The 24,653-nt window shown below is 41.9% G+C and overlaps 1 protein-coding gene and 1 long non-coding RNA gene across 3 annotated transcripts in view; one reads left to right on the top strand and one right to left on the bottom strand.

Annotated features, from left to right (window-relative positions):
• Positions 1-2,207, top strand: part of LOC140202663 (protein Wnt-7b) — an 89,733-nt gene extending 87,526 nt beyond the window's left edge. The window contains exon 5 of the transcript XR_011887144.1: positions 2,080-2,207. The gene's annotated coding sequence lies outside the window, so the exon portion shown is untranslated. The remainder of the gene's footprint in view (positions 1-2,079) is intronic.
• LOC140202664 (uncharacterized) lies at positions 1,868-23,975 on the bottom strand. 2 transcript variants are annotated; one of them, XR_011887146.1, is made up of 5 exons: positions 23,895-23,975; positions 16,494-16,588; positions 12,786-13,037; positions 2,617-2,758; positions 1,868-2,195 (listed from the first exon to the last, which is right to left on the bottom strand). It is a non-coding gene; the product is annotated as an uncharacterized lncRNA (long non-coding RNA). The 2 variants fall into 2 exon arrangements; XR_011887145.1 differs by having other exon boundaries at positions 2,617-2,705.
• Between the last annotated feature and the right edge of the window lie 678 nt (positions 23,976-24,653).

Here is a 24,653-nt window from a genome sequence, read left to right as displayed (position 1 = left end):
CAAATCTCTCTATTTATACATCCAATAAGACCTCAAATGACCCGTAACACTAGTGGTGCACTTACAACGGGAGAGGGCTGTCCATGTAATATTGTACCTGAATGCTAACTGGGATTGTCAGACTCTGTGTCAGAATACCAGTATGGTTACTCACTATGATTTCAACATAATCTTGAAATTTATTTTTACTCCCCTGACTACATCCTTTCAGTTGACAATCACAATTACTTTAATATAATTTGGAAAAGGAAAGACAATCCTTACTAATTGTATTTTAGGAACATTTAGTGGATCCTTACTGACCACATTGGTGCTGTTTTACATTACAACAAAATAAAAAGGCGTTTTCTTTTTTTTTTCCACTTTTCCACAAATTATTTCATATTGATGGGATAATGTACTCCAAAGCCTCTGCTAGTACTTCTCTGAAAGAAGGCAGAGCATACTCTCTTGCATCCATCCTCTGGCAAAAAAAAACCAAAGCATAAGGTACTGGCGAAATGACAAATACTTTTATGGAATGTCTGTCAATTGTTTGAAGGTCTCAACCTGCAGTCCTTATGACAACAAATACCCTTTTGAAAACAGATGCTGCAAAGACACTATAATATGTTGTGTTCAGGACAAAACACAACCTGATGGCATGAACATCGATTTCTAGTCATTCCTCCCCCCCCCCTTCTTCTTCTATTCCCCACTCCAACCTTTCACCTCTTCTCCTCACCTCCTATCACTTCCCATTCGTCCTTCCCATTCTCCCATTATCCACTCTCCTCTCCTACCAGATTCCTTCTTCTCCAGCCATCTGTCTTTTCCAACTATCACCTCCCAGCTTCTTATTTTAATCCCCTCCCCCCCCCACCCCCAGCAACCTCCCTGGCTTCACCTACCACCTTCTAGCTTGTCCTCATTCTCCTCCGCCCACCTTTTTATTCTGGCATCGTCTCCCACCCACTCCCCTTCCTTTCCTGTCCTGATGCAGGGTCTCGGCCCAAAATGTTGACTGCTTATTCATTTCCATAGATGCTGCTTAACCTGCTGAGCTCCTTCAGCATTTTGTGTGTATAACTCTTCTTGGCTGGTTTTAAATATTTGAACAAATTAGCAACACTATACTCTAGTTTTATATGATACTCTGTTGGTATGAGTACTGCTGAACACACAGTTCACACAAATTTCCACAAGGGCTCTTACTTACAGAAATCTACATTTTTCCAGTAAAAATTATTGGAACAACATCTTGCATCTTTTTAACATTCTAACACTTAGGGACCAAACTGAGGAACAGTGGAAAACGTACCATGGAAATGCAACACACATTTAACCCACACTCATTTGACCTGGTGCAGGATTCATAAAACACATGCTGCATCTCATTATGGTGATCAGTCAGTGTTCACTACACAGCTTCCTGTCTCAGTTAATCTCCACTGGGCCCAATTCTGTGAGGTAGCATCCACCGAGGCAAGCTAATGCTGACTAAAACCAGCCTCCATTGCTTAAATGGATGGGACTTCGGGGCTGAGAGGGCGGTGGGGGAAATCACACTACATCTTTCAGGAGCTTTCACAAAGATCTGTCTAGTCATGGGTAAGAGTGGACACCCTGATTTTTTCCTAACATGACCAGAGCCATGGTTAGCCTCCTATTGAAGATAGGGCACTCCAAACTGGAACCTTTAGAATAAAATGCAGAACTCATCTAACCAGTTTAATTTTTTCTGGTAACATTGTGACAGGGTTCCTTTTGGATATCTTGAAGAAAAGATGCACTTCTATCAATGACTGGCAGGTTTAACTTTACACATTTATTTTTAATGATGTTACAGTTCAGTACCACATATAGACCAACCAAGGGAGACTCAAGTGTTCTGCTAACTCAGAGCAGATTGTTTAACCAGCAACACGTTTGGTGATTGTAAATCTAATTCTTCTTCAACAATGCAGCTCCCCTCTTTTTCGAAGCCCATCTAAGTATATATTTTCATAGCAGATTTTTTCTATTTGACATTTTTATGAACTTGCAAGTGTCATGTACCTCTTTGTAATTTTTTTAAAATTGTTGTTCCCATTTTTGCAGGTACTCTTTAGTTTTGCTCGAAAATGAAGTCATGTCCCGTGGCCCTTCATGAGCAATGAATGGCAGGCGACACTGCCACATTCAACTGGTTTATGCTTTCACTACTTTTCCTGTATCTGAAAGGCATAACAGGGAACTATTGGAGCAGAAATAAGATGTGGTTTGTTAGTTGTCTGAAGCCCTGAGGACCAGACCTGGATAACTCCTGATACTGTAGACTGGATTGACAGAAAATAAGTCGTTTCTTTCTGACAAACATTTTGCCATTAAAATAATGAGATACAAAAACAGGCTTTGCTGTATGGGTACTTTGCTGTTAGGCTGGGATTGTCAACGTGTCAGAATCATTAGCTCATTGGCATATATTCTGCAAGCTAATGCTTCTGATCTAATTCACTATAGGGACAACATGCCTGCTACTAAATAAAACCCAGACTGAAAAGAGAGGGGGAGAAAGTGCTGTGTGACAGGACCACTTCACTCTGCAGCCAGACAGCCTTTCAACCCTTCATGTCCCATTAACTCTTGCCAACTTACCTTTCTATTCAACTGTTGCCATACTATTCATGATCCCATGTTCATCATGAGCCACAAATACACACTGGTCCTCTACAGACATACTGTACCTGTAGACCAAACATGAAAACACGAGTTTGTGGGGCAACTTCCTCTTGTGTATCTTCGAAAAGAAGAGCAATTGTTAGTCCTGACCGAAATAACCAAGGAATGTGAAGATTTCTCATTTAATAATCAGACACAGATTGCATCTAGAACCTGCTTAGTGATAGCATGACTCATAGAAAGTGTACACATTGGTTTTCAAAGTTATGAAATCATTTAATTCATATGAGGATTCTCATTCTACAACCAAAGTGCTCCTTTCTTGTTTTAGTTTCAGATTTATACTGGAAAGTTATGGATAACTTGAAGTCAAACCGGGGAAGGGGTCAGCAGGGTCACAGTTGGAAATCCACCCTCTTAATCCATAAAAGTATAAGGGCACATGCATTTGCTTGTATACATATAATGCATCTATGTCTGAAGTGCCCACCAAATGTGATCTATATAAATTCATATAAACTATATTACTGACACTGGAAAACAAATAAAATAGATATGGCTTGTTTGAAGAAAATGTCAATATTTCAAGTCAGCAGTCTCTCATTGTTCAGTTCTGTCAAAATGCCATTGACCTGGAAAGTTAACAGACATGCTGAGCATACCCAGCATTTTCTGTTCTTATTTCAGATTTCTAGCATCCTAATATTTGGGATACCCGGATCAGATTGAGACCATTTGATTGGCAATCTCTGTTGGTTCCTTTTTCCTTGGCCAAACTTAGAAGCTTCTCCCCATTCAAAGTGTGGATAATATTAAAGCTTGTCTTTTTACAGTATCACATTAAAATATGTCATGCAATTAATTACTTAGAAGTGCAGTGTTCATTATCTGACACCTTTTCACTAAAAAAATGCCTTATCAACTGACCCTACCTTCCATGAAGAACACCACATGGAATATTACGCCTGATATTGCCCTCTACCGCTCTAACACTTCCTTCTCCTTCCAGCATCGCATTTTGCTTCACTCCTCTTGCATCTTGATAAAGATCCTGATTCTCTATCAGCCATCACATATCATAAATCTTTTCTAATTGAGATACCATCACCAATTTCTTCCCTCTGCACCTGAATAATTTCTTATCCTAGTTAATTGCAAGTTCTATTCCAACTTACCCTGCTCTCTTTCCTGACTTCAATGCCTCCTTATTCACTGACAGGCCTTGGACTTGTCACTCCAGTACTCTCATTAACCTCACTACCCCTATTGTCACATTCACAGGAAAGGTTGCCTCTTATTACTTTCTAGTATTGCTTCCACTCTGCCTCCTTTCAAGATTCACTTAGAGCTGCTTTTCAAAATTTAAACTCCTTACTTTTGGCCTCCATTTGTAATGACCTTTTACCATGCTCATCCATTAATTACATGGAAATTTCAAAGGAAATCTCAAAATCAAATAAAGACATACACCCAGTGGCCATTTTATTAGGTATACCTATACATCTCTTTAATGCAAATATCTAATCAGCCAATCGTGGCAGCAAACCAATGCATAAAGTCATGCAGACATGGTTAATATGTTCAGTTGTCGTTCAGACCAAACAGCAGAATGAGGAAGAAATGTGATCTAGTTGACTTTGAGCATGTAATGATAGCTGGTGCTAGGCGATCCTGATGTTGTAGTGTGTGAAGGAAGAGAAGTGGGTGCAGTTACTATTACAAAAGAGAAGGTGCTCAAAAAGCTAAAAGACCTAAAAGTACAGATGAACTGCACCCTAGGGATCTGAAAGAGTTAGCATTAGAGATTGTGGTGGCATTAGAAATGATCTTTCAAAAATCATTGGACTCTGGCATGGCGCCAGAGGACTGGAAAATTGCAAATGTCACTTCTCTCTTTAAGAAAGGAGGAAGGGTGCAGAAAGGAAATTATAGACCAGTTAGCCTGACCTCAGAGTTTGGGAAGATGTTAGAGTCAATTGTTAAGGATGAGGTGATGGGGTACTTGGTGACACAGAACAAGATAGTACAAAGTCAGCATGATTTCCTGATGAACCTGTTGGAATTCTTTGAGGAGATTACAAGTAGAACAGATGAAGGGTATGTAGTGGATGTTGTATATTTGGACTTTCAGAAGGCCTTTGACAAGGTGCCACATGAGGGTGCTTACCAAGTTAAGAGCCCATGGTATTACAGGAAAGTTACTAACATAGTTAGAGCATTGGCTGATTGGTAGGAGGCAGTGAGTGGGAATAAAAGGATCCTTTTCTGGTCGGCTGCCAGTGACTAGTGATGTTCCACAGGGGTCGGTGTTGGGACCGCTTCTTTTTATGCTGTATATAAATGAGTTAGATGATGGAATAGATGGTGTTGTTGCCAAGTTTGCAGATGATACAGAGATTGGTGAAGGGGCAGGTAGTGTTGAGGAAACAGGTAGGATGCAGAAAGATTTAGACAGATTAGGAGCATGGGCAAGAAAGTGGCAAATGAGATACCATGTTGAAAAAAGCATGGTCATGCACTTTGGTAATAGAAATAAATGTGTGGACTATTTTCTAAATGGGAAGAGAATCCAAAAATCTGAGATGCAAAGGGACTTGGGAGTCCTTGTGTAGAACTCTAAAGGTTAACTTGCAGGTTGAGTCGGTGGTGAGGAAGGCAAATGCCATGTTAGAGTTCATTTCAAGAGATCTGGAAAATAAGAGCAAGGATGTGACACAGAGGCTTTATAAGGCACTGCTGAGGCCTCACCTTGAGTATTGTGAACAGTTTTGGGCCCCTCACCTTAGAAAAGATGTGCTGGCACAGGAGAGGGTCCAGAGGAGGTTCACAAGGATGGTTCCAGGAACGAAAGGGTTATTATACGAGGAATGTTTGATGGCTCTGGGTCTGTACTCGCTGGAATTCAGAAGGATGGGTGGGGGGGGATCTCATCAAAACCTTTTGAATGTTAAAAGACCTAGACAGAGATGTGGTAAGGATGTTTCCCATGGTGGGAGAGTCTAGGACAAGAGTGCACAGCCTCAGGATAGAGGAGCGCCCTTTCAAAACAGAGACGTAGAGAAATTTCTTTAACCAAAGGGTGGTGAATTTGTGGAATTTGTTGCCACATGCAGCTGTGGAAGCTAGGTCGTTGGGATTAAAGCAGAGATTGATAGGTTCTCGATTGGACATGGCATCAATGGTTCCAGGGAGAAGGCCAGGAACTGGGGTTGAGGAGGGGATAAAAAAGGTTCAGCCATGATTGAATAGCGGAGCAGACTCGATGGGCCAGATGGCTTAATTCTGCTCCTATGTCTTATGGTCTTATGGGCCGGATATCCCAGAAACTGCTGATCTCCTGGGATATTCATGAACAAATATCTAGAGACTGGTGCAAAAAAAACCAAAAACACATCCAGTGAGCGGCAGTTTTGTGGGCAAAAATGCCTCATTAATGACAGTGGTCAGAGGAGGATGGTGGCAGTAACTCAAATAACTACGCATTACAACAGTGGTGCATGAAGAGAATCTCTGAACACTCTACATGTCAAACCTTGAAGTGGATGAGCTACAGCAGCAAAAAACCATGAACATACACTCAGAACATACACATACATTAATGAGTGTAATTGAAAAGACTGTAAAGTGGTTGTTAGGCTGGCAGATTGATTAAAAACTAATGTCATTTAGATAAAGAAATTTGTTGTCCTTGCCCAATTTGGCCTAGATGTGATTATCGTCCTATGTCAATATGGTTAACTCTTAAACAGAAAATACTGGATATAGTCATCGGGCCAGGCTGTATCTGTGGGAAAAGAAACAGCTCTAATGGCACAAATTGATGAAGAATCTTAGATTTGTTTTTTTCACAGTTGCAATTCTCTTTGGATTTCATTATATGGTTGTCCTTAAGTAGCCAAGGAAGGAACTGCTCAATCAAACAGTTTTGAGGCATCCTCCAGCATCTCTTCTGGATAACTAATGCTGGGTAATAGATGCTAGTCTTGCCAACCATACCCACAGGCCCAGGTAGGAACAAAATGGAAGCTTGCAGATTAGGAAAAGGCCACTGGAAAGGATAAAGGATAAATCTCAGTATCCCCTGGAACACTTAGTGGAGGACAAGAAAATGACTTAATAACTAAAACACTGAAAGGCTAAGTCCTCCATAATTTTACCGTTAAGAGGGTCAAAAGAATGTTTTTGAAGTGATTACATCATCACCTCATGATCCTTCTGTCCATCATGAGACTGCTATTTCAATACCACCCTGAATCCTTCTGAGAATGAAGTCAACATCTCATCTTAGCAGCTGGAGATGCAAATTCCAGTCACGGAACCAGCGATACAGGTTCAACCACTGTAGATCGAGGGGCCTGCAACCCCAGATTGCATGTCAGCTTAACTCATGAATTTAATAACCATGTAAAATTAATGTTAAAGCAGATGAGCCTCATGAAATACTTTAGTTATGGTTTTAACAAAGTACAAAACAATGAACTTCTGAACTTATAAAAGGATTACACCAATTTACTCAGCTGCATCTTAAAACATTGATCTGTATTGAATGAGAGGTTAGTCACATACCATGGCATTGATATAATGTCAAAACATAGGAAATGGAAGAAGGATAAGGACTTTCAGCCCTTTGAGGCAGTTCCAACATTCAATAAGATAGAGTTTTATCTCAGCACACCTCAATTCCTTCATGTCCGCATTTCCGATGACCTCACCTGGTCCCTGAACTCCTCCACCCTGATCAAAAAGGCGCAACAGCGCCTTTATTTCCTGCGGAGCATCAAGAAAACTCACCTCTGTCCCAGGATACTGACAGACTTTTACCGCTGTACCATTGAGAGCATACTCACCAACTGCATCTCAGTGTGGTATGGCAATTGTCTCATATCAGACTGCAAGGCACTCCAGTGGGTGGTGAAAACTGCCCAGCGGATTATCAGCACCCAATTGCTCACCATTGAGAACATCTACCGTAAATGCTGCCTGGGCAGGGCGAAAAGCATTATCAAGGATGCATTTCACCCTAACCATGGACTTTTTACTCTCCTCCCATGCCTCCGCTCCCGCACCAGCAGGCACAGGAAGAGCTTCTTCCCTGAGGCTGTGACTCTGCTGAACCTCTCATCACAGCGCTAAGCAGTATTGCACCCATATTGGACTGCCTCAGTACTTCTATATTTGTGTGCTGTAGCACTTACATTTTATTCGCAGTTATTTTGTAAATAATACTATTCTTTTGCACTTCTGGTCAGATGCTAATTGCATTTCATTGGCTTTGTATCTGTACTCGGCACAATGACAATAAAGTTGAATCTAATCTAATCTAATCTAATTATCTGAAAATATTCAGCAAATGAGCCTTCACAACCCTCATGATAGAGAATTTAAAATACTTTGTACTCTCTGGGTGGAAAATATTCTAAATATTCTCCTTTTTTTTGTCTTGAATGGCCAATTACTTATTCTGAGACTGTCTCTCCAGTTTCTGGACATCCAGCCAGGCAAAATACCATTTTTGCATCTGCCCTGTCAAGGCCTGTGTGAATTTTGTATGTTTTTAATGAGATCTCACCTTCTAAACTCCACACAGTATGGATCCAATATACTTAATCTTTCCTCATTGGACCATCTCCATCGCTTAATCTCAGGAATCAGTTTGATGAACTTTTGTTGCACACCATCTAACAGAAGCATAGAACTTCCTCAAGTAGAAAGAAAAGCCTTGTACAAAATATTCCTGACCCAGCACCAACCAGACCAATATAATTTCTGTATTACATCTTCACCATTGAATGCAAATTTTCTTACAACGAAAATGAACATACCTGTTTGCCTTCCTAATTACTTGCTGTACGCATATAACAACTTTCGATGATGTAAACACCAACTATATTTTGATCTTTCACCATATAAGGACCCTTGTTATTTCTTCTGCAAAACTGAATGACCTCTCAATAATCAACGTTGTATTTCATTTATCCCAACTTGCCCCATTCACATACCTGTTTGCACACTTCTGATGTCTATTAGAATCCTTCTCACACCATTCATTGTTTCTTAGCTTTCTATCATCAGCAGTTGTGGATGTATCACACTTTGTTCACTCAGCCAAGTAATTGATATGGTCCCTTGAAAATGAACTACTTATCCCACAGTTTTCAGTCCATTAACCAATCCTCAATCCACGTTAGTATCTTGACCTCAATTCCAAGTGCTCCAATTCTCTTTAATAACTACTTGCATGGCATCTTCTGAAAGGAGTTTTTCATGCCCAAATATACCACTCCAATAAATTCCCCCCTATCCATTTGATTTCTTGTACTCCCAAAGTATCCCAAAAGATTTGTCAACTCTTTTATGTTGACTCTTCTTAATCATGCTGTATCTACATACTAGCGTTGTGTTTCTAATATGAGAACACTCAACCCTGAATAGAACAGCCTTTATTTCACTTATTTTACTTAGCAATATAGTGCAGAGTAGGCCCTTCTGGCCCTTCAAGCCATGCCGTCCCAGAAACCCCAGACAAACCTAATTAACCCCAACCTAATTATGGGACAATTTACAATGACCAGTTAACCTACCCGGTGTGTCTTTGGACTATGGAGGCAACTAGAGGACCCAGAGAAAACCCACATATTCCACAAAGAGACAATCCTTACCGAACGGTACCGGAATTGAACTCTGAACTCAACAGGGTTGTGCTAACCGCTACACTACTGTGGCACCCATTCTTTAGCCTTTTTCCATTTAAACAATGTTTTATACTTTTGCTCTTCCCTTCAGTTTGGATAATGTCACATTTTCCTGAAACTGTGTTCCACTTGCAACAATTTCATCTCCTCATTAACCTGCTTTTATGCCCATATGAACTCTCTGTCTCAAATTCTCAAATTCAACAACTTCTCCTTCAATTCCAGCCAGATCAAATGGCATTGCTACAGGCACTCATATGGACCCCAGCTATGCCTATTTTTTTTAATGGGTTATGCCTGCATTTCAATTCCCCTCCTGCAACTCTTTTTCAATGCTCGAAGACTGATTTGGTGCTACTTCCTACACTGATACACAGGTTCAAAATTTCATTTTGGGACCTATTTCTGCCCCATCATCACCTTCACGTGGACAATCTCTGACCAGCTCTTCATCTCCAGGAAATGGTTTAACAACAAGCCTGCAGAGTTCCTCAGGTATCTTGACTAGATCTCCACCCATTTTGCGTCTTGTAGGGACTCCATTACATTTTCCTAGTTCCTCTGTCTCCAAATATTTGCTTGAATGACATTCAACAAGGTGCCTCCAAGTTGTTTTCTTTCCATGGTTTCCCCTCAATCATGGGAGGTAGAGCTCTTGGCCAAATTTCTGCTCCCAACCTCTCTCCTCCAGGCGAGTGCAAGGGCAAACTTTTCTTGTCCTCACTTCCATCCCACTAACCTTTCCATTCAACAGATCATCCTTTGCAATTTCTGTCCCCATCAATGAAATTCCACCCTTACAGTTGGGGCAGCACAGTAGCATAGTGGTGAGCACAAACCTTTACAGTTCCAGTGACCTGGGTTCAGTTCCCGACGCTGCCTGTAAGAAGTTTGTACATTCTCCCCGTGACCCCATGGGTTTCCTCCAGGTGCTCCAGTTTCCTTCCACATTCCAAGTCATTGTAAATTGTCCCGTGATTAGACTAGGATTAAACTGGGGATTACTGGGTGGTGCAGCTCCGGGGGATGGAAGAGTCTATTCCACACTGTATGTCAATAAATAAATCAATCAATCAATAAACAGATCTCTTCTTCCCTTTACAGCATCCTAGATGAAACAGTCCCTCTGATTTCCACATCTGCTCTGCTGTTCAGACCTACCTGCTCCCTTCGTGCAGCACTTTCCCAGGCAATGGCAAAAACTGTTACGTGATAGGGAAATTCTAGGCAGTTTCCAGAGTAGGTTCTATGGTTGGCACAACATTGTGGGCTGAAGGACCTGTAATAAGCTGTAGATTTCTATGTTTCCCACTCTCCAGGAACAGTCCTCCCAGGTTCACCAACATTTTTTCCAATCTGGTGTATTCCATTGGGTGTTCACAATGCCGTCTTCACTACTTTGGAGAAGCCAAACACAGATTGGGTGACTGCACTGCAGAGCACCTGTGCTTAGTTCTCCTTTGCCTGCTATTTTAATTCTCATCCCACTGTGACATGTTTATCTGTGCCCTCCTGCACTGTTACAAAGTCCAATGTAAATTTAAAGAACAGGATCTCATTTGAGATAAGCTATGGACATGCTAAGTTGGTGCCAGAAATATGGTGACACTTTCATGCTTCCCCCCACGTTGGGCATTGAAGCCAACACGCATTTTATTGTATGCTTCAATGTACATGTGACAAATAAACCTAATCTTTCTTTTGCCTAGGAGTATTGCAACCTTTCACCCTCAGTATCAAATTTTACAACTTCAGATAACTCGTTTGCTTGGCTTAGAAACATCGAAACACCTACAGCACAATACAGGCCCTTCGGCCCACAAAGTTGTGCCGAACATGTCCCTACCTTAGAAATTACTAGGCTTACCCATAGCCCTGTATTTTTCTAAGCTCCATGTACCTATCCAAAAGTCTCTTAAAAGACCCTATTGTATCTGCCTCCACCACCATTGCTGGCAGTCCATTCCATGCACTCACCACTCTCTGAGTAAAAAACTTACCCCTGACAACTCCTCTGTACCTACTCCCCAGCACCTTAAACCTGTGCCCTCTTGTGGCAACAATTTCAGCCCTGGGAAAAAGCCTCTGACTATCCACACGATCAATGCCTCTCATCATCTTATACACCTCTATCAGGCCACCTTTCATCCTCTGTCGCTCCAAGGAGAAAAGGCCAAGTTCACTCCCCCATCCAGGCAACATCCTTGTAAATCTCCTCTGCACCCTTTCTATGGCTTCCACATCCTTCCTGTAGTGAGGTGACCAGAACTGAATCAAACTTGGCTGTGATTCTGGCTTAGTTGTATCCCTACCATTAACACAGCCTGGTCTGTGCTGAGCATGTCCTGATGATCAGCATTTCAGCACTTTTATGTTCCACTGTTGTGATCTCATTTTCTAATTTCTCTCATTGTATAACTGTTATGTCCCTTCATTTAGACTCCCACTCTTAACTACCCCCATTAACACATAGACTTAAAGCAGTGGTCTGCAACCTTCGGGCGCTTTGCGGCCTGGTATCGGTCCGCAGTCTGGAGGTTGGGGACCACTGACTTAAAGGACCTCATTTACACCTCAGTCCCAAGGTAACCCTGGCATCCTTTTATTAAAGGCATTTCCTTTGCAAACCAAATCTCCCACATCCAGCATATTTTCTATCTTCCTTTGTTCTGTTGAAGGATCTTCAACCTGGAAGGTTAACTGTATCTTTTTCCACACCTGCTGAGTGTTTCCTACATTTTCTTCTTTTATATCAGTGTCTTTGTATCCTTCTTGAAAAGACTTTCCTACCTATCTTATAGATTGTAAATAAATGAGGCCCCAGCACTGATCCTTGTAGCATCCTGCTGTCCCAGCTGATCATCCTTCCTATTTCTGCCAGCTAGCCAAAACACACTTTAATATTCTAATTATGAGATTCCAATATCATTGATTTACCTTTCAATTAAAGTTAATGATGTTAACATGTTGGGTTCTGAAGTCACCTTCCAATGAGGTACATATGAAATGAACGAATGCTGTTGCATTTTTGCTTATGTTTGTGTGGAATTGAGAGTAACTCATCGAAGTATATGAAGTTCGCAGTGAATTGTGGTTCCAACGGTGCTTATCACCTCCTTGCTGCTTAAGGAAAGTTTACCACGGTAGGAAGGGATGTCCTTTCAATTTAGTGTCTTGTGCCATTGTTCCATTTTATTAGGTGGCTCCATATTATGTAAGCAGGCAAGTATACTATAATTTCTGTAATTTTAAGGAGTGCACTAAAAGTAAGCACCAAGCCCAAGCCATAATCCATCATAATGGTCATTAAATTATTGTGTCATAAAATTAGGCTGTGCTACAGTGCTGCTTTAAATTTGAAAATTTAATTATGCTGTGATTTATATAGCTGCATTTTCAATTGTGAAGCATATGTAGGAGATCTTAGAAAGGCCCATATTAATTGTACAATACCTTGAGCATGACTACATTGTCCAGTTCCTTTCCTGGAGTGGCACATGTTGGAATATTCCATCAGGCTTTTTCCATATCTGTTGTAACATCTTGCAGTTGGTGTACTGTACTTTATAATGATCTTTCTCCATTTTCTGCCATGTATCCTGCCATGTTCAGTAGGGAGTGCTGCGACACAAAAGGGACAGTTCTCCCGCTGCTCAACTAACACAATGCTTCCCACTGATGGCCAACAAGCACGGAGCTTGAAACCTGCAAATCATTGTTAAAAGGACAGATATTCAAAGTTTAAAATACCAGCTGACTAGCATTGCGACTGGTTTTTGACCTACAGATTCTCAAGAAAGCTCCAATGTGTATGAAAATAAACATGATTCTTTTAAAAATTAATGTGATAATTTTTGTCTGTTCTACTTGGCTTTCAGTGGCCATGTGCACGAAGGTCAGCCTTAAGCAATTAATCAGCGTTTACCATGGCGCATTTGACTGAATGAGAGTTGCAGCTGCCGCCTTCTGGCACTTTTCCATGCAATCGTAGCAGATACAAAGTACACATTCACTTTCTTCTCACACCATTGTCCAAAGACCCAAACTATCCTTGCAGGTGAGACTTGAAATCACACATCCTGTTCCTCTCTAATTTATTGCATCTGTTGCTCCAGGTGCAATAATTAGCATTCATAGTTCCCTGTTACACTCAAACCACAAGTCCTTGAGATCTCTTACTGCATCTCCCCATGTCAGTATTCACAGTGACATAGGAAACCACTCAACCAACAGACCAGGATAATGCGCAGATCTCAGGAAAATTAAAGGAAAAAAATAGGAACACCAACGAACAAACAACTTCCAGTTCTTATTAACAGGAGATCCTGCAGATGCTGCAAATCTTGAGCCACACAAAATGCTGGAGGAACTCAGCAGGTCAGACAGCGTCCATGAAGAGGAACAAACAATCAACGTTTTGGACCGAGACTGGAAAGGGAGTGGGAAAAGGCCAGAATGAGAAGGTGGGGGAGGGGGAGGAGTACAAGCTGGCAGCCAAAAGGTGAAACCAGATGGGGTGGGGAGGGTGAAATGAGAAGCTGGAAGCTGATAGGTGGAAGAGCTGAAGAAGGAATCTAATAGCAGAGTACTGTGGTCTATGGGAGAAAGGTAAGAAGGAGGAATCAGAGGTTGGAGATGGACAGGTGAGGAGAAGAGAAAGGGTGAGAAGGGAACTGGAATAGGGAAAAGGAAGGAGAGAGAATTGGGAGGAAGGAAAATTACCAGAGGTTAAAGAATTTGATATTCATGCCATCAGGTTGGAGGCTATGAGGTGTTCAACTTGAGCATGGCCTCATGGTGGCTGTGGATGGAATGTCAGAATGGAAATAGAAAGTCATATTGAAATGGATTGCCACAGGGAAATTCCACCTCCAGTGGCAGATGAAACAAAGATACTTGACAAAGCAATTCCCAATCTATATTGGGTCCTAGTGATACAGAGGAGACCGTACCAGGATCACTGAATACAGTAGATGACTCTAATGGTCTTGCAGGTGAAATGTTGCCTCAACTAAAAGGATTGTTTGAGGCCCTGAATGGTGGTGAGGGAGAAGGTGTAGGGGTAGGTGTAACCCTTGTCCCGCTTGCAGGGTTAAGTGCCAGAAAGGCGATCAGTGGGGAGGAATGAGTGGACCAGGGATATTGCTCTTCCCTTTTCTCATTTCCTCCAGTTTTTTTAAAATCATTCTTATTTGTCACAGTTTGGACATGACTTCTCTGGCACCAAGCTCAGGACTGACATTTTACTCATTACCTAAAACAATAAATCTGAAATCAGTCTTCCATGAGAAAAATGTACCAAATTGTTATGAGGAAACATAAAAGAGAATACAAATTGCCAATAAAACCCACAACTGAAACAAATCACACAAATATTTTTCAATTGCTTCTTGGAAAACTTGTTTTTCTAAAGTAAAGGAATTCAAAACTATTGAAGGATACATATATTTTTCAAAATAATACAATTAAACTTTCCTATGAAACCTTCTGTGCCGTTTTTCAAAACTCTTGATCTACAGCAGATATCCTTCCCACAACTTTCAGTCGATCAAACTCAGCGCAGTAGCAGATGCCAGCAAGCTGCAACTGATGTGAGCACAGGGCAAAGAATGTCCCAACACGCAGGCTGAGCAGAATACATTTCATTCCTTAGGCTATAGTCATATTTGTAGTTTTCTTTGCTGTTTAAACATTTAGTAGTGCTTTTCAGTCAGTACTAGAAAAGCAAAAAACTGCAACTCCAGAATGTAGACTCTTTCTCAGCTGCTGAATGATACCAATGATTTTTGTTATAACCATGATTATTTTTGAGCCTGTAAAACATTTTGTGGGAAAACATACTAAACTATTGCACTTTTCTGGTATATAATAACTACTCGTTCCTAAGGTTGTCATAGCTGGTTGTGGTGATAAGCTCCCATTACCTATAAAGTGCTCCAACTGGTGTCCGTCTCTAACAGCCTCTGACATTCAAGTCCAACTCTTGGCCTTCACATTTGGCTTAGCTACTTGGCCTGGTGGAACTGTTTCTACTGACAAGAGAAGGGGCAAATGCGGACCACTGGCACATCAAATCAAGTTGCTTTGGGCAGGTGGGCCTCGTCAGCCTTGGACGGCAGCCTGCCTAGGAGGAGGAAAACTCTGATTTTAAACCTACTAATAACTACTGGAGGGGTGGTGGAGAGATTGAGACAGAGAAAGAGAGATAGATTGAGACAGGGGGTGCGGAAAGATTCGGAAAAAGAGAGAGAGCAGGCAGAGGTTCCAAGGGGGGGGAGAGAGAGGGGGGGAGAGAGGTGGGGAGATTATAGGTGATTCAGTCTTTGCCTCACCTTAGCTTGTAAAGTTATTGATGAAGATCAGATAATAGTGTCACTGATGAAACACCCATGGAAGGAGTATGTCACAGATAAATAACTCAGTTAGTTTAAGCACAATGGTGGAAGGTGTTTGAGCAGCTTGCAGAGAATTCCCATGTTGTGCAGAGGGCCCCTCAATGTATGGAGTAGGCAGAAAGACAGCAAGATAGCACAATAACTTGCTAATATGGAAGAAAGGCTCAGGTGGATGGAGGAGAACTGGCCAAATGGAATACAATGTGGAAACCTGAAAAGCCATCCACTTTCATTAAGAAAGGATGATATATTTTTAAATGGTGTGATATTGAGAAGTGTTTATGTCCAGAAGTTGTTTTATGGACATATCAAAACAAGTTGAAATGCAGATCAAGCAAGCAAAAGGAAGGCGATGGTACATTGACCAAAAGGATTCTGAGTGCAAGATATCAAATGTAATTCATAAAGGGCTCTGTTGGGACGTCTCATGGAAAACTGTGTACAGTTCTGCCATCCTTACTCAAGTAAGGATACATCGTGATGGAGGGAGTGCAGCAAAGGTTCACCAGATTGATCCCTGGGATAGTGTGTGCCTATGTGTGTGTGTATATATGCATCCTATGGAGGGAGGAAGGTTTACTTGCTGTCAGGATCACATCCTTCCATAAATCTGCAAATTAACGTTGTCATAAAGCTGCAAATTAATGATACAGTTTCTGCATTCATTAATACACGGAGTGTTCTTTCACATGACCATTTCAAACAGCTGTTACATTGTTGGAGCGTGTCTGTATTTGAACAGCTTTATGGTTTTTTTTCTACTTACCGAAGGAGAAAGGGAGAGGAATGGGAGGGGAGGAGGGATTCTTCGTTGCAAAATGTAATGAGCTTCGACTGGTTTCCTGGAGAATTGTCATGGATCTGAACAGAATAAGAGATACAGGCTTGAAAGACACATAAAAATGGATGAAACCAGAAAGTAAGGAGATTATAAAAATATTCAATTTTTCCAATTCTATATTTACACGCTGCTGTATGGTAAAAGGACAAATCATTCAGCAACTGAATTACTAAATTTAAACAAAGAATCTCAGATCGGTAACAATTCTCTATTGGAGAAGGTCATAAACTGGGGCAGGAGATTTTAAAAGGACAATTCCTGTACCAAGCAAAATTAACAAAACATGCTTTTATCTGTTGAGATAGGGAATAATTTGTGTCATACTATAAATTGGTATAGGATGGTAGCTGAATAAGTGTGTACCCCTGACATTAGTAGAGTTGATTGACAGAAGACTTTGAAATTTCAACACAGCTGCAGAAAAAAAACTGGAAGGGCAAGTCAGAGAAAAGGGTATTTTAGAGTTCATGTCAATTTAAAGTGTGAAGCAGATTGATGGCTGCAACAATGTTCTGTTCTTTGTCTAATCACCCAACAACAAACTTTTTGTTACAGCACTCAGGACAATAGTTCTCATCCTTTGAACCAATTAGAAAGCATGCTGTCTGAGTAAACATGCTGAACCAAACCTGCTTCAAACTTGACTCAGTTCAAGAAACAGAAGATAGAACACTACAGTACCCTACAGCCCAGAACGTTGTCCACATCACATGATTTGTACCAGCAGGCCAACCTCCAGAGCACCACATAACATCAAAAGGTGTAAGCATTCTGCAGGTTGCTCGGGACTGGAAAATGGATATGGACCTGGAAAAAAAGCTTGTGTTTCCCCCAGACACTGCGGCTACAACACTCCAGCCAGACATGGTCCTGTGGTCCACAACAGCCAAGCTGGCATATGTTGTGGAATTGACAGTGCCAAGGGAAGATGGTGTTGAAGAAGCTTATGAGAGGAAAAAGACCAAGTACTCTGAACTGGCAACTGAAGCTGGCCAGAATGGCTGGAAGACCAAGATTTTCCCTGTAGAAGTGGGATGCAGGGGATTCGTTGCTACATCTACGACCGCTCTATTGAAGAAGATGGGGTGAGGGGTCACTCCCTCCAACAAGCAATCAAGTCCTTGTCAAATGCAGCAGAAGAAAGCAGCAATTGGATTTGGATTAAAAGGAAAGTCAACAACTGGGCTGCAAGATGAAGACAGGAGGGTATGGAACTGGGGGGGGGGGGTGGTATCTGGGACGCCAGGTAGCACAGTTGAGCCCTCTGGAGACATTGTGGGCTTATCAACAAAACGTCAAAGAAGAAGGGTGCCCACCTGATGACCTCAATGACATCCTACCCTCCCTCCTTGTCACCACTCCAAGCCCACTGCCAACATCGAGGGTGCCGACTTACCATAGGGATTGAAACATCAAGTCCTAGTAGCTCTACCCTACAGCCCAGAATGTTGTGCAACCATTTAAACCTACACCAAAATGCTTCCCTCCTACACAGCCCTCAATTTTTCTTTCATCCATGTAGCTATCTAAAAGTCTTTTAAATATTCCTAATGTATCTGCCTCCATCACTCCTATTGGCAGTGTGTACTACACACCTACCACCTCTGTGCAAAAAAAATTCCTCCCTCTGACATCCCTCCTCTAATCGCCTTAAATTATGTCCTCTCATATTAGCTATTGCTGCCCTGGGGAAAAGGTGCTGGCCATCCACTCTAAAACCTCAAATTTAAAGCATTCTGAAGGAATCCATACCTCCAACAAACAAATAAAACTGCAGCTGCTAGAATCTGAAGCAAAAACAGAAACGCTGTAAGAACTCAACCAGTCAAGCAACATATGCAGAAAGAGAAAATAGTTAATGCTTTGAGGCAATGAACTTTCCTGAGAACTGGGCAGAGATTGGAGGGTGTATGGTTTTCCAAGCGGAACTGTACAAAGGAGTGAGGTGTTCAGACAAAACCCTGTTTGGAGACACAAAAGACAGCAGATGCTGGAATCTGGAGCAAAAGAAAAACAAACTTCTAGACAAAGTCAACAAGTGGAGCAGCAGCTGTAGAGGCAAAGAGATAGTGATTGTTTCAAGTTGAAACCCTGATTCAAGTCTAAGTGTGTAGACTGGAGGGAAGATAGCCAGTATATAGAAGTCAGTGAGAGGGTGAGACAGAGGCAGATAGGTGGAACCATGAAAGGGAGGGATGATCAGCAGAAGGTGCCGGGGGGAGGAGGGGAGAGGAAAAGTGAACTTACACTTGGAGGTGGGTTAAGACAATCATGTGATAACAAGCATGAGTACTGACCATTACCAAAAAAAAGGGAAAGTGATGAGAGACGAGTTTACTTGAAGCTGGAAAATTCAACGTTCATTCTAGAGGGGTGTGAAGTACCTCGAGGTAAAATAAGATATTGTTTTCTTGTTTATGTTGGGCTTCATAACGGCAGTGGGGGAGGCCATAGATAGACAGGTCAGATGTGGAGTGGAATTCAGAATTAAAGAGGCATGCAACAGAGAGTGGATTGAGTGTGGGTATTCTGCAAAGCGATTACCCTATCTGTGACTGGTTTCTTCAATGTGGAGAAGATATGCAGATACATACTTATAAATACAGAGATATATCCATATTTGTGTGCTATCATACTTACATCATTTTAAATGATACTGTTGCTTTACTTTGCATGAAGAAACACAAGTTTATTCTAAAAAAAAGGTGGATGTTGGAAGACCTCAAAATGAATAAAATTGCTGCCTTGTGTCACATATTCAGCTCTGACTTTTTCTGTGTGAATTAAACTCTTCAACTACGTTGACAATGTGGAGAAAGGAAGGAAGGAATAGGGAATGAGAGCAAATTATTAAATTGCGATAAAGATATTTATGATAAACACAAGTAATTCTGCAGATGCTGTAAGTCCAAAGCGACACACACAAAATGCTGGAGGAACTCAGCAGGTCAGGCAGTATCTATGGAAATGAATAAACAGCAGACAATTTATCTCCAAAGATGGAGGAAGAGGAAAGATCATGAAAGGGGAGGAAGTTGTTAGAAATCAATCAAGTGAATTCAAGGACAGGGTGGAAGTTGGAGGTAAAGTTGATGAAATTGAGAGACTCAACATGGGTGCATGAAGCAGCACCAATGCAGTCATCAATGTAGCAGAGGAAGAGTTGGGGAGCATTACCAGGGAAAGCTTGGAACATGGACTGTCCCACGTAGCCAACGAAAAGGCAGGCATAGCTGAGGACCATTCAGGTGTCCATGGGTACCCCTCAAGTCTGGAAAAAGTGGGAAGAGCTGAAGGAGAGATTGTTGATGGTGAGGACCAGTTCTGCCAAACAGGGGTGGAAAGGAACTGGTTGGTTCTTTTATTGAGAAAGAAGCAGAAAGTTTTAAGGGCTTTTTGATGGGAGATTGAAGTGTATAGGGACCGGACATGCATGGTGAAAATGAGGTGGCCAGGGCCTGGGAATTGAACGTTACTGAGGAGATCGAGACCATGAGAAGTGTTATGGATGTAGGTGTGAAGGGACTGAACCAAGGGGGATAGAATGGAGTCAAGGTATGAGGACACGAGTTCAGTGGGGCAGGAGCAGGCAGAGACAGTGGGCCTACCTGGACAGTCCAGTTTGTGGATCTTGGGTAGGAGGTGGAAGCAAGCAGTGTGAAGTAAGGGAACTATGAGTTTGGTTGCAGGGGATGGGAGTCCTCCAGAGTCGATGAGGTCAGCGATGGTGTTGGAGACAGTTTTCAGATGGTCTGGACTGGGGTCCTTTTCAAGGAGTAGGTATGAGGTGGCGTCTGAGAGTTCCCACCTGGCTTCAGCAAGGTAGAGGTCAATCTGCCACATCCATCAGCTGTGGAAAGCTGGCAAAGTCTTGACAATTTTACCATCCTGTCTATAGTTGAATCAGACTACTGCACTGAAGACCTCTCGGAACTGGTCTATCATTGCCAGGACTGGTTTAGGTTCAGAGTATTTCCTTCAAATTTCTGGCCTAATAATGTGCAGCCAGCTGTGATGATGTTTCCAGCTAACACAGTAAAAAGCTCCCTCAAAAATCTAACAATCTGTGTGGTGGGAACTTGCCTTTTTCTGATTCAAGTGGATACTTGTCATCTTGCAGATGTATGTCATCAAGCTGGCAGAGCTAAAGAATCCCACAAACAAGAAAACTGAATCCTTCTTAAAAAAAATTAAATGTTATACATATATAGGCATCCGTTAGTCTCATGAGACCATGGATTTGCGCCTTGGAAGGTTTCCAGGGCGTAGGCCTGGGCGAGGTTGTATGGAAGACCGGCAGTTGCCCATGCTGTAAGTCTCCCCTCTCCATGCCACCAATGTTGTTCAAGGGAAGGGCAATAGAACCCATACAGCTTGGCACCGGTGTTGTCACAGAGCAATGTGTGGTTAAGTGTCTTGCTCAAGGACACACACGCTGCCTCAGCCAAGGCTCGAACTAGCGATCTTCGAATCACTAGACGAACACCCTAACCACTTGGCCACGCGCCAACATGTTATACATAAATTGGAGCATACACATATGGTTCAAAGAACAAAAATTATTAGGGATATGTTTAAATCATTTGATATTTTCAACCTGATCTGAACTGGAACTTGAACCCAGAAACCTCTGAATCAAAGGTGGGCTGTCAATTGACCAACAGATAGAAACTGCTGTTTGCCACCACAATATTGTAGGTGGTGTTTGGGCAGGTCAGATGTTAGATCAACCAGAGACACGGGTAAAAGAAAGGCATGTAAATAAAGTGGGTAGAACATTCCAAGTCCATCTGCCAGCAACACCCAAATATAGTTATTCAGATGAAGTTGTCATATCTTTCTGTTGGCCCCAACTTCGCCTGCCTCTCTTTTTTTCCACCATCCCACGTGCACTACATCTTGCAACATGGATGGCAATGAATGTCTAAAGGTCTTTGCATCAGATGCTATATAAACAGTAGCAATACACACAAAATGCTGGAGTAACTCAGCAGGTCAGGCAGCATCCATGGAAATGAACAAGCACTCAATGATTTGGGCCAAGACCCTTCTTCAGGACTGGAAAGGAAGGGGGAAGATGTCAGAATAAAAAGGTGGCCGGGGAGGGGGAGTGGAAGGAGGATAGCTAGAAAGTGATAGGTGAATCCAGGCAGGTGGGAAAGGTAAAGAGCTGGAGAGGAAGGAATCTGATGGAAGAACAGAGTTGCACCACAGCAGAAAGGGAAGGAGAAGGGGCACCATGGGGAGATGATAGACAGGTGAGAAGAGGTAAGTGATCAGAGTGGAGAACAGAACAAGAGGAGAGGGGGAAGAGGACTTTTTATACTGGAAGGAGAAATAGATATTCATGCCACCCTCCTCCACCCTGAGGGTGGCCTCATCGTGGCACAAGAGGAGGCCACGGACTAACATGTCAGAAAAGGAACGGGAATGATTATTAAAATGTTTGACCGCCAGGAAGTTCTGCTGTTGGCGATTGGAGCAGAGGTGCTCGAAGAAGGGGTCCTCCTAATTTACGGCACTTCTCATCACTTACAGGAGGCTGGATTGGGAGCACCAGATAGGTGATCCCGGCAGATTGACATGTGAAGTGTTGCCTCACCTGGAAGGAATTTTTTGGGCCCTGAATGGAGGTGAGGGAGGAGGTGAACGGGCAGGTGTAGCACTTTGGCTACTTGCAGGGTTAAGTGCTGGGAGGGAGATTAATGGGGACGGACAGATGGATAAGGGAATCATGGAGGGAGCTATCCCTGCAGAAAGCGGAGCATGTGTTTACATCTTTGGAGATGCTGGAAGTTGTGGAGAATGATATGCTGGGTGTGGAGGCTCACGGGGTGGTAGGTAAGGCAAGAGGAACTCTATCACTGTTAAGGCAGTGGGAAGATGGGTGAGGGTGAATGTCTGGGAAATAGAGGAGATGCAGATGCAACATCAATGGTGGAGGACGGGAAACACCTTTCTTTGAAGGAGGTGCACAGCTTTGATGTCCTGGATAGGAAAACCTCATCCTGGGAACAGAAGTGGCAGAGGCAAAGGAACTGAGAAAAGGGAATAGCATTTTTACAGGAGACAGCATGGGAAGATCTACAGGCAAGATAGCCTTTGGAAGTGGTAGGTGTATGAAAGATATTGGTCAACAGTTTGTCCCCAGAAATGGAGACAGAGAGATTGAGAAAGGGGAGGGAGGTGTCAGAAATGGACCAACTGAATTTAAGGGCAAAGCAAGATGCTGCACAGATCTGACAAATGCTCAAATCTGGAGACCTTCTACCTGATGCTTGTAGAGATGATGCCCTTCACTCTCTGTTTACAACTGTGACCAGCCGTAGTGCAGCTGTACAGCTCTCCTGCTCTCCTGAATTAGCTCTGTAACAGCCAATGCAGGTAATTTCTTGTTGGGAAATGGTGAGACTTTTCAATAGCAAAAGTCATTAGCAAATCAGAATAAATGATAATACTTTGTAGATAAAGTATTTCTGGGTCTTTCAAGTGATTCATTTTATCAGTTTTAGAAGTATGTAATATTGCCTTGATTTTTTTTTGATATTTTAATCAGTCAAACACATTTACTTTATCTCATCCTTAGTTTTGTACCCTACAATTACAATGTGTCAAGCTCCATATTTAGCACAAACACATTTATTGGTTCACGGCAGGAAATTAATGGACAGATTTTGAACATTCTCAGCTTGTGTAATAATGTAGTGGTTTGGTTCAAATCTGTGAGTTTACTACTAACTCAGATAAGGTGGTGATGACTTGCCAGATTCATCTGTTTGTCAGATTTTGAGTCCCACTCTTGAGAGACTAAAGAGACTATCTCTGATGAGCACACTATGGTAATCAACATCAGGGAACAGGCTAGGGCTTAAAAAATAGAAAGTGAAAGAGAATGAAATCCAGAAACGGAGCTGCTTTCCAGCTCTCACCTCCAAATATTTCAAGAAAGAATTTTGCATTATTTCCTTCAACTGTGATGTATGTAAGGATGGGCATTATTCCATTGCAGTGTTCTTACAACTATCATTCTTGCTTTCTTTCTAAGGTCTAATAGCAAGAGCTTTGAAAATCAGCAGACCCTTCTGGTGACAGTTAAACTCAATTAAATTGACTGCCGGCTGAGATAGCTCAGTTGCCGCACAATAAAACTTATGGAGTTGAGTGCAAATCTCAGGACTATATTTTGCCCAAATTGGATTTATGGGTGAATGCAAATGCATGTGCATTTGACATACAGAGCCAAGTCAAAATAAGTAACTTTGTGAATAATAACGGCAGGAGATAAAAATTTGCTCAGTAAAGAAAATCCATCAATATAGGTGGTACCTGCAGTAAGAACAATTTTTCCCCAAAATGTTGACAGGGTGTTGAGCGTTGTCTTCCTTGCAATGTTCCCATGATGGTGAAAAGCTATCATTCATCGAGTGAAAATGAGGGGGGAGGAAAAGCAAAGAGGAGTTCATAAGGGCAGAAATCTCAGTGCCAGTCACAAAATAAGACTTCATATAATGCGTGCACCTGGTCTTCTCACATCAGAGCTGAAGGAGAAACCAGAACATAACAAGAACAAACTCAGAATTCTGAGCTTCACAATCCTTGCAAAATGAAGACTGAAGTGCTTACGTAGCAAGATTCCAGCTGGGGTTGAATGGATAATAATAAAAAAAAAACAAATATTCAACAGATGAGGCTTGTGCAACCTTGTTCTCCAATGAACTTACACATATTCACTGTGGGAACTTGAGATCAAACCTACGCAGCAGAATCAAAGGAAGCAGATAAAGTCACAAAGAAAAGCTGAACGAATTTAGGCTGAGTCTGCTTCATTTAATTCTTCCAAATTTTAACATTTAAAATCTATACCAAAACTGGAAAAATAATTTGGTTTGGTCATTTATTTCCAGGCTCAAGGATCACAATATGCTGTACATTGATGTTGTAGGCACATTTTTAAAAAATCAGCTTATGGTTTACGACACATTTGTTTCTGCTGAGGGAATGAAAACATCTCAGCATCATGGAAACAATAATTACAGACATTATACTTTTAGGATGCCGGCTGCCAGCCATGACTCCAAAAGCATG

Source organism: Mobula birostris, chromosome 9 (assembly GCF_030028105.1).
Source record: "Mobula birostris isolate sMobBir1 chromosome 9, sMobBir1.hap1, whole genome shotgun sequence".
In the NCBI taxonomy this organism is placed as follows: Eukaryota; Metazoa; Chordata; class Chondrichthyes; order Myliobatiformes; family Myliobatidae; genus Mobula; species Mobula birostris.
The sequence above is the reverse complement of the archived record's forward strand: the minus strand, read 5'-3'. Positions and strand labels throughout refer to the sequence as shown.